Source organism: Pan troglodytes, chromosome 13 (genome assembly GCF_028858775.2).
Source record: "Pan troglodytes isolate AG18354 chromosome 13, NHGRI_mPanTro3-v2.0_pri, whole genome shotgun sequence".
NCBI classification, from domain to species: domain Eukaryota; kingdom Metazoa; phylum Chordata; class Mammalia; order Primates; family Hominidae; genus Pan; species Pan troglodytes.
In genome coordinates this window covers 44,910,456-44,924,534 of record NC_072411.2, presented here as the reverse complement: position 1 = coordinate 44,924,534, position 14,079 = coordinate 44,910,456, and the positions used below count along the sequence as shown (strand labels likewise).

Below are 14,079 nucleotides of genomic sequence, written 5' to 3'. Positions count from 1 at the left end.
TTATAGTAATGGCTATGTACTTTCTATACACTGTCTCCTTCAGTCTTATGTCTCTTTCCAATACTCAGAGTGGAATGGAGTTTAGGGATTGCTCCCTGGTCTATCCAATTTTCCAAAATTACTACTCTGGGTAAGATTTTTTTTTTTTTTAATTTTTTGAGACAGGGTCTCACTCTGGCTGCTCAGGCTGGAAGGCAGTGGCACCATCACAGGGCACCGTAGCCTCGACCTCCAAGTCCCAGGCTCAAGTGATCCTCCCTCCTCAGCCCTACAGGCATGTGCCACTGCACCTAGCTAATTTAAAATTTTTTTTTGTAGACTCCCTAATTTGCCCAGGCTGGTCTCAAACTCCTGAGATCAAGCAATTCTCCCACTTCAGCCTCCCAAAATGTTGGGATTACAGGCATGAGCCACCACACCTAGCCAAGATATTCTTCACTGTATTCCACGGGACCATACCTCCTGTCCAGGGAGAACTCCCTGGCTCACAAATGATAAGAGTGCACTCTCTATGCCTAGCTTCTTTTTTTATACTTATTTATTTGTGACAGGGTCAGGGTTTGCTGCCCAGGCTAGAGTGCAGTGGTGCAATCATGGCTCAGTGGCTCACTGCAGCCCGGACCTCCCAGGCTCAAGCGATCTCCCACCTCAGCCTCCTGAGAAGCTGAGACTACAGGCGCATGCCACTACATCTGTCTGATTTTTGTATTTTTATTTTATAGAGATGGGAGTCTCCCTATGTTGCCCAGGCTAGTCTCAAACTCCTAGGCTCAAACATTCCACCTGCCTTGGCCTCCCGAAGTGCTGGGATTACAGGCATGAGCCACTGTGTCTGGCCTCACACTTGGACTTCGTAGGTCTGAAACTTCATTTTATTAAAGAGCTATTCTTAATATAATAGTTTGTGGTTTAAGATTATAGCTATTAACTTTTATTAAAGACAGAATTTTCTTCTCAGTTTTCTAAAACGCTTTTTTTTTCATATTCTCTTGGCTTTAAAGAGAAGAGCAGTGTAAAAGTGGCTAGTCTGCCCCTTTAACTGCAAGTTCCCCTTAAATCTTACTTTCACTTCCACTGTGTTACTGAACCTCCTCTCTGACAAAGGTCTAATGACTTCCTAATTGACAAATCAAAAACTGCCTTCTCTGCTGAAAGCCTCTACATTGAAAGCTTTCGTTCCTATCACTTCTTTTACAGTGCAAATCTCAGTTAATTTCTATTCTCATTCTCCTTTGTCTTCTCTTTCAATCTCACTCCACTCTTTTCCTTGGGTTACTAAGGACAAATATATCCCTTTATTTTTGTACTTGTAGCAGTTTTTGTACTGCTCTTAATAACCCTTAGTATAGACTAAGTTCTCACTTTACCTGTACACATGATTGCTGCTGTGGTTTGTTTGCATGTATTGCTCCAAAATTCATATGATGGAACCTAACCCCCTAGGAGGTGGTATTAGGAGGTGGGATGCTTCGCAGGTCATTAGACTATGAGAATTCTGCCTTCATGGATAAGATAAATGCCCTTTTAAAAAATGCATCATAGAGCTGCCTCCCTGCTCCCATGCCTTTTGCCATATGAGGACACCTAGACTGCATTATCTCTGAAAAATGAGCCTTTTTCTTTTCTATTCTCCTTCTACCATGTGAGGACACAGCTTTACCTCCTTCTCCAGAGGATGCAACAATAAGGCACCATCTTGGAAGCAGAAAGCAGCCCTCACCAGACACCAAATCTGCCAGCACCTTGATCTTGGATTTCCCAGACTCCAGAACTGTGAGAAATAAATTTTTATTTTTTATCAATGAGCCAGTCTAAGGTATTTTGTTATAGCAACACAAATGGACCAAGATAATTACCTTTTTTACTAGAATATTTGTTACTTGAGCATGAAGTTTTATCTTTCTTTACTGCCTTTTACATAGGAGGTAATCAAATGTGTCCTGAATTCAGGTTATTAAATTATATAATGAATTAGATTATATTGCCACTGTGTTGTCTCTTTTCACCAAAATCTACTAATAAATAGTTATGTTAAGAAATTAAATATATTGCCAGGTACGGTGGCTCACACTGTAATCCCAGCACTTTGGGAAGCTGAGGCGGGTGGATCACAAGGTCAGAAGTTCAAGACCAGCCTGGCCAAGAGACCAGCCTGGTCAATATGGTGAAACCCCATCTCTACTAAAAATACAAAAATTAGCCAGGCGTGGTGGCAGGTGCCTGTAATCCCAACTACTCAGGAGGCTGAGGCAGGAGAATTGCTTGAACCCTGGAGGTGGATGTTGCAGTGAGCCGAGATTGAGCCATTGCACTCCAGCCTGGGTGATGGAGCAAGATTCCGACTCAAAAAATAAAAATGAATAAATAAATAAATAAATAAAATAAATTATATTAAAATATCACAAATTAAAATCAACACCAAAAATAAAAGCATTATGACAATGGACTAGAAAATTTAAAAACAATAAAAACAAAAAAAATCAATGTTGAGCCATATGCCTGAGCATCAGTTTACTGTCTAGATCTAGCATGAGTATAACTTGGGCTGTTAGCTTGAGTAGGCATACATTAAGTAGACAAAAGAGAAAGTTATTTCACACAAACAATATTTTTAACAGGTTAAGCTTAAAATCCTTTAATATGCAAGGACTTACTTCTGGTTTCAAATAGAAAAGCATGTTGAAATATGATGATTTTTAGTCATTGGTCAGAAAATTTATTTTAGTCTAATTTTCACTAACAAAATTTTACAAGTAAAACATGGCAGAGGTAAACAATTTTAATTAAAATTTTAAAAAATCCACCAGAATAAAACAAACCCTTTTTTTTTTAAAGAAGCCATCACATTAAAAAAACCATCACATTAGGCCGGGTGCAGTGGCTCATGCCAGTAATCCCAGCACTTGGGGAGGCCAAGGTGGGCAGATCACTTGAGGCCAGGAGTTCAAGACCAGCCTGGCCAACAGGGTGAAACCTTGTCTCTACTAAAAATACAAAAATTAGCCGAGTGTGGTAGTGTGTGCCTGTAATCCTAGCTACTCAGGAGGCTGAGGCACAAGAATCACTTGAACCTGGGCAGCGGGGTTGCAGTGAGCAAAGATTGTACCACTGCACTCCAGGCTGGGTGACAGAATGATTATTCTGTCTCAAAAAAAATAAAAAGCCATCACATTAATAAGAATGCCCCCTGGTATTATTAAACTCTAGCTGTAGAAGCATTACGAAGAGGAAATTCTTTACCAGCACTTCTTTCCTCATTGTCACACCCCATAGCCTACTCTCTCAAAAATGAAGTTGCTTCTATCATGAGCAATCCCAGGGATGGCAGGAGAAACATATACACACACATACCGGCAGAGAGTTAGAACTAATCCTTTCCACTGCATGTCCACAAAAAAGACTGTGTTTACATTTTCAGCTAGAGATCATAGGAAAAGCTTATTCTTTGCAACTCTGTCTCTTAGCTTAACTGTTGACCCAAAGTCTTTGTTTATTTAATGAGTCCAACTCATGTTGTATGAGATATCCCTATTGTGTCTATTACTCTTTCTTCTTGTGCTCTCTGTCTTGACTACAGTACAATTACAGTACAAAGCAATAAAAGAGACACTTGCCTTTATGTTTGCGAAAATAGAGTCTATTGACATATGGTTTACAAAACAATTATGAGTACACTTACAGTGCCCATTGAATTCAGAGGGTTAGCTCAGTTTGGAAAACCCTAGCATATGTATAATTTCTAAATCTGTAATATCTAGTAATCTACTTGATAAATTAATTGAATTTATTGATTAATGCAATAAAAGTCCATAGCTGATCTGAAATCTTTCAAGAAAAGTAATTATTTTATATTTATATTTAGTCTATTAGATCTCCAGAGAACATGATTAGAATTGAGCCCTTCAAAATATTCTGAAATTACATCCTCATGGAATGGCAAGAAGTAATAATTGTTCTGCCTGGGGAAGTCAGAGAGGGTTCCAGAGCAGAGTATACACACATGAACCTACTCCCTCTCGTTTACTTACTGCAGACATTGCGAATAAAGCTCACACTTCACTCTTTTCCTCTGTTTCTAGATGTGGTCTTTCATTTCCTCAGCAGAATACTCCTGGCATGATCTTTAAGGAATGAAATGTTGTCTACCAACCTCGGCTGAGTGTACACAGTTCTGGGAAAATGTGCATCTTAGACTAATCTGATTTAGTAAGTGAATATAAAATGCTCCCCAGGACACCTTGCTAGTAAAGACTCCAACTAAGATTAGAGTATGAATTAATAGAGCCAAGAATGGACATTGGAGTGGGAATTTACCAACTAGCAATTTACTTTAATGATTATTTCCTGATAACTTCTGAAATATTTTTAATGTTTAGAGAATTTGTTTAGCAACTGAAAGGAAAACTTTCTACTAAAAAATATTCCATGCACATTTAAAAACATTCCAATTGCTCCACTGTCTTTCATATCTATCTCTGTTTGCTAATATCTATAATGCAAATTTTAGAAAACACATCTTGACTCATCAATTTATGAATTATTTTACTCCCTATCATGATATTAGTACATTTTTTTTCCTTTCCCTTCTAGGTTTGTTTTTCTTCAGGAAAGGAAATCAGATACAACATAGACGTTGTGTTTCACGATGTATTTTTCAAAATATTTTGACAACCTGGGTAATAAACCCTGCAGGAAGGGCTAGAGTAGAGTAATGATGATGAAAGTGTCACAGTTTTGAAAATATAAACATACAGATTTAATGGGTACTTTTGTGAATCCCTTTGTCATCGGCAGGTCAGGTACCTGATGCAGAAAGGGAGGTCAGATTTAAGGACAGGGTCTCTTTCCCACACAGGCAGGAGTGCCCGGCTAATGTGGGTTCAAGAACAGAGTAAGGCTCCTGATTTCCCAGCACATCTTCGTCTATCACTGTAGTCTACATGCTAAGCTTAAGGTGTCTAGCCTAAGATTTTGGTCTGGGATTAAATATGCTACTGGAAAAGCACTTAGTTTAAATCTAGATTAAACTTAAATTTCCTAAATTTATACATATATCTAGGTACAACAAAATATCAATTCAATTTGAAAAGAGACACTTCTCAAAAGAAGACATTTATGCAGCCAAAAGACACATGAAAAAATGCTCATCATCGCTGGCCATCAGAGAAATGCAAATCAAAACCACAATGAGATACCATCTCACACCAGTTAGAATGGCAATCATTAAAAAGTCAGGAAACAACAGGTGCTGGAGAGAATGTGGAGAAATAGGAAGACTTTTACACTGTTGGTGGGACCGTAAAGTAGTTCAACCATTGTGGAAGTCAGTGTGGCGATTCCTCAGGGATCTAGAACTAGAAATACCATTTGACCCAGCCATCCCATTACTGGGTATATACCCAAAGAATTATAAATCATGCTGCTATAAAGACACATGGAGATGTATGTTTATTGCGGCACTATTCACAATAGCAAAGACTTGGAACCAAGCCAAATGTCCAACAATGATAGACTGGATTAAGAAAATGTGGCACATATACACCATGGAATACTATGCAGTCATAAAAAATGATGAGTTCATGTCCTTTGTAGGGACATAGATGAAGCCGGAAACCATCATTCTCAGCAAACTATTGCAAGGACAAAAAACCAAACACCGCATGTTCTCACTCATAGGTGGGAATTGAACAATGAGAACACGTGGACACAGGAAGGGCAACATCACACACCAGGGCCTGTTGTGGGGTAGGGGGAGGGGGGAGGGATAGCATTTGGAGATATACCTAATGTTAAATGACGAGTTAATGGGTGCAGCACACCAACATGGCACATGTATACATATGTAACTAACCTGCACATTGTGCACATGTACCCTAAAACTTAAAGTACTAAGAAAAAAAGAAAGAGGCTTAATAAATCCCTGGTGGTATTGAACCCTCACTATGTGTCAGATGTCGTATTAGTGTTTCACATTCATTATCTCATTTAATCCTTAGAGACAAAAAAAAAAGAGTTATAGGTATGATTATTTCTACTTTACAAATCAGAAAACTGAAGTAGAGATATAATAGGCCCAGTCAATAGGAAAGTGACAGATTAGGAAAAGATTTATATCTAGAATATTTAAGAAGCTCCTCGGGAAGAAAGAAGACACAATAGAAAAATGACCAAGGAATTAATATAAGCAATTCCCAAAGGGAAAACCTGAATGGCTAATGCATTTTTAAGGAGATGGGCACTTTAGAAATCAGAGAAGTGCATGTTAAAGGCATGCTGAAATATTTTTATATATGAATCATGTTGTTAACAATTAAAAATTTAGATAATATTTACAGCTGGAAAGAATGTGGAAAAGTAGGAAGTCCACTTTGCACTCTGTTCCAGTACAGCCATTATAAATAGCTTTATTCAGTTTATTGACACTAAATAGGAACATACCCAATGTCCCAGCAATTTTACTCCTGGGTATATATCTGTATTGTTTTTTTCCCACATCAGTTATTTAAAGTGTCTCACCAGACCTCCTTGAGGCTTTTAAGGCTTTTTGCACCAACCTAATATCTAAAGAATGCAGGCAAGCTTTGGAAATCCAAGAGATACCTACAGCATGAGCTCTTGGGGGTCTTATCTTTGAGCTCTAGGACTGAGCTGAGTCTCTGATTCAAATTTCCAGGATCTGTGCTAGGAATTTTGTCTTTGGAAGAGCTCCCCTCAAAAGCTCTCAGTGCCTCCTTAAACAGTCAAATCAGGCTTATCCAATGGGTTAAGACAAAGTCAACAATAAAGAAGCTAACTTTGGGCTTGGCGTGGTGGTGCATTTCTGTAATGCCAACACTTTGAGAGGCCAAGGCAGGCAGATTGCTTGAGTCCAGGAGTTCAAGACCAGCCTGGGCAACACTGCAAAATGCCATCTCTACAAAAAATAAAAAAAATTAGCTGGACATTGTGGTGCATGCCCATAGTCTCAGCTAGTGCAGAGACTGAGGTGGACGGATTGCTTGAGCCTGAGAGGTCGAGGTTGCAGTGAGCTGAGATCCTACCACTGCACACCAGCCTGGGCGACAGAGTGAAAGGAAGATAACTTTGGGTATCTAGGAAAGTTTCAAACCCTGAACAGAATATCATGAATTCCATTGCCCCTTCCTTGGCAAAGGGTCAAAAACCAGACTTCTAGGCACCTCCAGAGATACAGATAGAGCTCTTCCTGTCCAGCTGGAAATCAGCCCTATCTGTACTGGATCCCGCAGAAACACTTCTTCACTTACAAAGAGAAATGTGGGCTATTGTCCATATAAGCATGTTTTCCATAACAAAGATTAGAAATGTTAAACATAAGAAAATGAAGAGACACAATATGTGATATGCATATGATGGAATACTATAGAACAGTAGAAAGAATAACATCTATCTATATCGACAGAGATATCAAAAGTAAAATATTCAGTAAAAACCACAATCATGACATTTTCATGATACGTAGTATATAATGCAATTTTGATCATAAAACATACAAGCATATACTATATATTATTCAAAAATCCCCATGGGTATAAATAATGGCATGGACAGTGGTTTGGGAAGAATGCAGATTATGAAAGAAATAATCAATGCTTATTCTAAGAGGGAATTGGATTAGGAATGGATCAAAGGAAAGAAAATAAGATATATGTGTGTATGTGTTTGTGAGAGGGAGAGAGAGAGATTGAGGGAAAAAGAGAAGAAGTGGGAAGACTTCCACACAACATAGTCCTCAAAACTGCAATAATAGACAATATAATAAAAGAAAAGCAAAATAATCATAGCTGGGATTCAAAGAAGACATATTTCTGTGGATAAGAAGTAGAAAAACAACAACAAAACCCTAAGTAGGGCTGAAGTTATGGGCCTAAAGTGCTCTGGATCTGGGTAAAAAGAAAAAAAGATACAAGTTTGGCTCCCGTAGGAGGCAGAAGTGCCTCTTATAAGTTGGACTACTGGAACTATGACTGTTACTTTTGAAAAACAGAATTGAGTGGGTGGGCATGATTTGAGTAAGGCAATTAGAGTGGGAGGAGAGAGAGAATATTAATAACCACATGAAATTATTTCTTAAGTCTACAAAGTAAAATTTCAAATTATATTAAGTAGCATAACACTCAGAAAGACATACACAATGATTAAGCACTCAGATGACAAATTTCTTCCACATCAAATTATGGTCAAAGGAATAAGTGTGTTTTAGATTATTTAGGAAGTAAAAAACAGGAAGATTGAAACAATAAAATATGAGTATAAAAGAAACATCAATTAAAATCTTGATAATAAAAATGTAGACACTAAAACGTACATAGATTCAACTTCAGGCTGAGCACAATTGGATAGAGAACTAGTAAAGACTAGGACTTTAGTTGCACTTCAATAAAGCATGTAGGCTGACCAAATAACATACTTACTGTATTTATTATTTGATTTCCAGCATCCCCAATCTTTTTCCCCCAGAATGGAGCTCACAAAATACCCTTTTCTTGGTTGGGGGATCTCTCTCCTCCATAGTGATACTTGAGCAATCTGTTCTAGTTATTGTTTGGTTTTAATTCAATCCATTTCTCCTCTAACCGGTGTAGAATAATATGGTTTTGATTATTTGCGTATCATTAGATAGCTTTATTTGCTCTGACAGATGAATGATTCAGGGCTGGGTATAGAGTCTTGATTACAGTCCTTTTCTCTCTCCCTTCTCTCTCTCTCTGTCTCTCTCTCTCTTTTTTTTTTTAAAGTGAGAAATCTTTTTAAAATTGGGATACCTCCTTTTATTGGCATAAGAATGAAGGTTCTGGATTAATCATACCATTGCTTTATTTTCACAATGGATTTTTTTTTTCTCAAACTCTTTCGAAACTAAACAGACTTATTTGTAAATAGGTCCTTCTGTGTTAAAACTGCTTCCCAACCCACAAAGATTACACTTACTCTTAACTTCTCTAGATACAATTTCATTTACTCATTTTATCCAACATACAAAAAGCCACTTTTTGTCGGCAATTAAAAAAGAACCATAAGTTTCTCAAATGACTTTCCACCAAGTCACCAAAATCAAATCACCAATATCCAAATTTTTTTAAGCAATGACAATTTCTGTTTTCAAAAAAACATATTTATAGACTGAAATTCAAACTCTATATTGCCACCAGTGTAATTATGCAATAGCATACAAAGCCTTAGGATAGAGGGTGTGATTCATTACAAAATATTTGTGGTCAAGAAAATATTGCCTGTCTTTAAATAAATAAAAGGGGCAGAAAAATAAATATGCTTGAAGATGGTTATTTTCACAAGTAAAAAAAAAATACACATTTAAAAAACAAAGCAAAAATATACTTGAACTTCAAAATGACTCGGGCAGTGCTTGGGCAAATTTGTTATAAAGCAAGGTTTCATCTTAGACTTCCCCTCTCTCCCAGTGTTTAGTTATGAAAATAGAAAAAGAGGCTTGTAGAGAAGGATTTCACCAAGCTGAATCCATGATAGGCATAGCTATTGGATAAAGACTGCCGTAGTAAGTTTGGCCTATTATTGGCCTATTATTGCTAGCAAAACCATTCCACCAAATAACCTCCTTTTTTTTTTTTTTTTAAAGAGATGGGGTCTTACTCTGTCACTCAGGCTGGAGTGCAGTGGTACAAACACAGCTCATTGCAGCTTCTACCTCCCGGGCTCAATCCATCCTCCTCCTCAGCCTCCAGAGTAGCTGGGACTACAGGCATGCACCAACATGCCCAGCTAATTTTTGTGCTTTTTGTAGAGACAATGTTTTGCTATTTTGGCCAGGCTGGTCTCAAATTTCTGAGCTCAGGCAATCCACCTGCCTCAGCCTCCCAAAGTGTTGGGATTACAGGCATGAGCCACACCATGCCCGGCCCTAATTTTTTTTTTTCCTGTTTGAAAAAAGAAATTCTCAGAATAACCAAATGATGCAGGTCAAAAATAACTCTATCTAACTGCTACCAAAGAGCAATTCTAGTTCTAACGGGACACTTGAAAGCTAAAGAGTAAAATACGATGTAATTTTTTTAATGCAAGCCCAAGCCTACTTTCAGTCAATGTGAATTACATTTACCTGGATCTCCACTTTTTTTTCAAATTCATTTTTACACCATGAAAGTATATTATTTGTCTGATTCTGTTTCTCTAATCTCTCTATCTCTTCCCTCCTGGCTATTATTGGTTTCTGGGGTCCCTAGAGATCTCCTTCAGTGCCAGCTCCAACTCTCTTTGTCCCAGACCAGGTTTGGATGTCTCCCCAGTTTCCATTTCCTCTGCACCCTACTGAAATTCCAACACACAACTAGAGCAGGAGGTAAACAATGCAGCAAAAATAAAACATTCTAGTTAAAGTCTTTAAATAGAGGATTTATCTTAAAGGATTCTTCATTGAAAGTAGATCAGCAAAGTTCTATGACTGTGGCTTTGAAAAAAATCCTGTGTTAAAAAGGCAGTCTGTCAAAATAGGCTGCTGTCTATATTAGAAATTACACAATAATTATGTCAAAAGCTGTAATGCATAAGAAAAGTACTTTTCTTTCTTTCTTTCTTTTTTCTTTTGTTTTTGAGACGGAGTCTTGCTCTGTCGCCCAGGCTGGAGTGCAGTGGCATGATCTCGGGTCACTGCAAGCTCTGCCTCCTAGGCTCATGCCGTTCTCCTGCCTCAGCCTCCCGAGTAGCTGGGACTACAGGTGCATGCCACCGTGCCTGGCTAATTTTTTGCATTTTTAGTAGAGATGGGGTTTCACCGTGGTAGCCAGGATGGTCTCGATCTCCTGACATTGTGATCTGCCTGCCTGGGCCACCCAAAGTGCTGGGATTATAGGCGTGAGCCACCGCCACGCCTGGCCAAGAAAAGTACTTCTTAAACAAATGAGCAAAGTCTTTATCATTTATCATCAACCCCACCATAAAATATTGCACATGATATTCAGTCTTCTAATTTTGTCTGTAAGGGGAACAAAAAAGCAAAAAAAAAAAAAAAAGTCTGTTCAGACGCTCAAGTCTAACTTGAAAGTATGATGCCTGAGTCAGGTGCTCATTCCAGTTCAATGCAGTGCCCAAACAGCATAAACAGTTGCTGAAGAACATGATGAGTGATGGGGAAGAATGCTGCATCTCAATCACAAATCCTCGAGATGAGAAGGAACTGGTCTGGCAGGTATAACACAGGTGGGGAGCCCACACTACTTGAAGGACTTTGGAAATGTGCATCGCATCAAAGTGGCTCGGTATAATCCCGATCATGGTATCATTTGGGGAACTTCACCTTTCAAAAGATCATCTTCATCTTCTTCTATCTCCTTTTTCATAGGTTTCTTAAACTCCTGAAGCTCTTCGACACTTATGTCTTCCCATATCTGATAAATAGAATCAATGACTTTCTTTGACTGCTTAAGCGCACAAGGATCAAAGGGGAAGAAGGCGTCCAATGGGTTGGTGCACGTTCACACCGAGTCTCCTCCAGCTGTATTTCTGGCCGTTGTTCCTCTCACTGATAGTGTAGCAGACTAGCTGATATTTATTCGTGACAGCAGCAAATAAGTTAACCACTGAGGGCAGGCAAATATTCAGAGGATTTAGCTGCCTAGTCACTATCCCTTAAAAATGTAGGCACTGAAGACATCTCAAACCTTCTTTCAGGTTTACGCTTAAAAGCTGCTTGTGTCTAAAAACAAAGGTGTGGAACACAGCTTGGAAGGCTGAGTAAAATATTTGATGGAGAGCAATATCACAAAAAGCCTTCGTTCTCAGATCCTGGTTAGTAAGGTATTTGTGTGGCCAGTTAACTGAAAGACCTAGGCATGATTTTATAGTTGTAATGAGAGGAATGAATTTAGCTTTTGCCAAAGAGCTTCCAATATAATTTCCAGCAGCTCACCTGATGATGACAGGATTATTTGGATCCTGCATTTTTTTTTTCCCAGAGATGTTCCAAAAATGCTTCTGAGAGTTGCAATTTTAAGCCACAGAGGTAAAACATAAAAAACTGTACATGACGGGAGGCAGGGGTTTGTCAAATATGTTTATCAGTTTGTGATATATTATAAATCCTTTATTTTGTTGTTATCAACCTTACCATGTATTTTACATAGCAGACATACTTCAAGTACTGCAAAAGCAAAGACAGCAGGATGTCCAGGCATTCAGCTACAGGGTGCGCCATCTGACCGAGCCATTTGGAGTCAGCCTTAGAAACAGTCTCTTCATCTTCGTTCATATTAAACAATCATTCCATGGAATCTGTCCCACCACAAGTTTGAGCTGCTGTTTCCTCAGCATCTTCAATATCCTGCCAGAATGCATTCACATCCAACTTGAATAGATTTTTAATAATAAGCTTCAGAATTTCATTCCTCAAGGTTGGAAAGTATATACTAATCTTTAGTAAGTTATGAATGTAACATTCCAGTGTTCTCTCTGATTGAACAAATGGAAATGTTTCCACCAGTATGGGCAAAAGAAACCACAGTGCCAGTGGGACATATCTTGCTGTTATTTGTAAGGTTGTATGACGTGTGTCAAAATCTGCAGGAAGATAATCATCTCCATCATCAGAATCTGAAACATTTACATGGCTCTTCTTAATGATCATTCAAGGAGGGTACGCCAAATGGGAAGCAATTATGCTGAGACTTGGGCTAAGGAAGAGTCTGTTGATACAAGACTACCCAGAGAAGCCAAATACTCTTCCACCACTGTTTGAATTCTATTCAACCAAGGCAATCTCAATGTAGTACTGAGGAGCTGCTCAAAGTCTTTTGCCAAGTACATGATAGAAGAGCAAAATTTTCACAGCCAGTTCAAGATCTGGTCATCCTTTATGTTTGAATCTCACAACTGGCTCTTCAACAGCTCAAAGTTAAATTTGTTTCACTCTTTGTACTTCGGCAAGAGTTCTGTCCCCGTTCCATCAAGATGAACAATTTTTCTTGGGGGAGAGCTGGAAAAATCATTCTTGAATGCAAGCATATCTGAAATACTGGTCCATAACATACCCAGCTTCTTGACCACAGAAGCTGAAGCCTCTGCTTCCCCGGCAACCATGTGAGAAGCAGCCTGGTTGCCCCGGGGCTTAAAGTGATAGCTGCACCTCGCCTGGAAGCTCTTTCTCTTGATTACTATGTTACAACCTGACATTGTTCAGCTATTTGCTTTATATAATGAATCCTTTTAGGAAGAATTTTATCCGACTTCTAAAATTCATTATTTAAGAATGCTTTGTTATGGTAACTCACTTTAAGTTCTTTGTTAAATTTCAAGTTTTAATTTTCCCCCACTATTCAAAACATACTTAAATGCACCTATAGATAAAATCAAAAGCCTGCATAAAATATTATAAAGAAACTGGAAATAGATAAAGAAAAAAATCCCAGCTATAGCTTATATAAATCTGCTTCCTTAAATGCCAGATTTGTTACAAACACTTTGGAATATTTCATCGAAGTCTCATTATAGGTGAAGAATGAGTTTTATATCTCAGGAAAATAAAACACAAACACATAATGCCTTTGCATCAATGTTCAATATAATATTTTCTCTTAAAAGAAACAATTTACATTTAAAATACATAAGTATCGGATGCACATGCAGAGATATAACTGCACCTGCTTTCTGCCCTGAAGAAATGTACTGCAATTCCTTCTAGTCTGTATTACAATCTATTATCTAGCTCCAAAAACTATTTCAGCAGTGTTGTTTTAAAAATTAAACTATTATAATGTAGCTCAAGCAAATGATGGATCTTAAACTCGATATTCAGAGTATAGCCCTCTACCACTGATAGAAATTGATCCTTCTAAATCTCCAAAGTCAAAACATATTCGGGGGAAAAAAGTCTCAATTTGACTTTTAAAGTGACATATTTTATTCTGCCCAGCCAATAATTCTGTAGTATCATTTGAACACCTATTGTGTGCAAAATGTCAATGGACTACCAGTAAGAAACAGGATTTTAAAGCTCTTTTAATTTTATTTATGTATTTTTTGGAGACACTATGTTGTCAATTGAGGCTGGAATGCACTGGTTCCATCAAGGCTCACTCAGCCTCAGCCTCC

At 38.1% G+C, this 14,079-nt stretch overlaps 1 pseudogene; it reads right to left on the bottom strand.

Annotated features, from left to right (window-relative positions):
- Positions 1 to 11,127: 11,127 nt before the first annotated feature.
- Positions 11,128 to 13,038, bottom strand: LOC100608536 (RNA polymerase I-specific transcription initiation factor RRN3-like; annotated as a pseudogene).
- Positions 13,039 to 14,079: the final 1,041 nt, after the last annotated feature.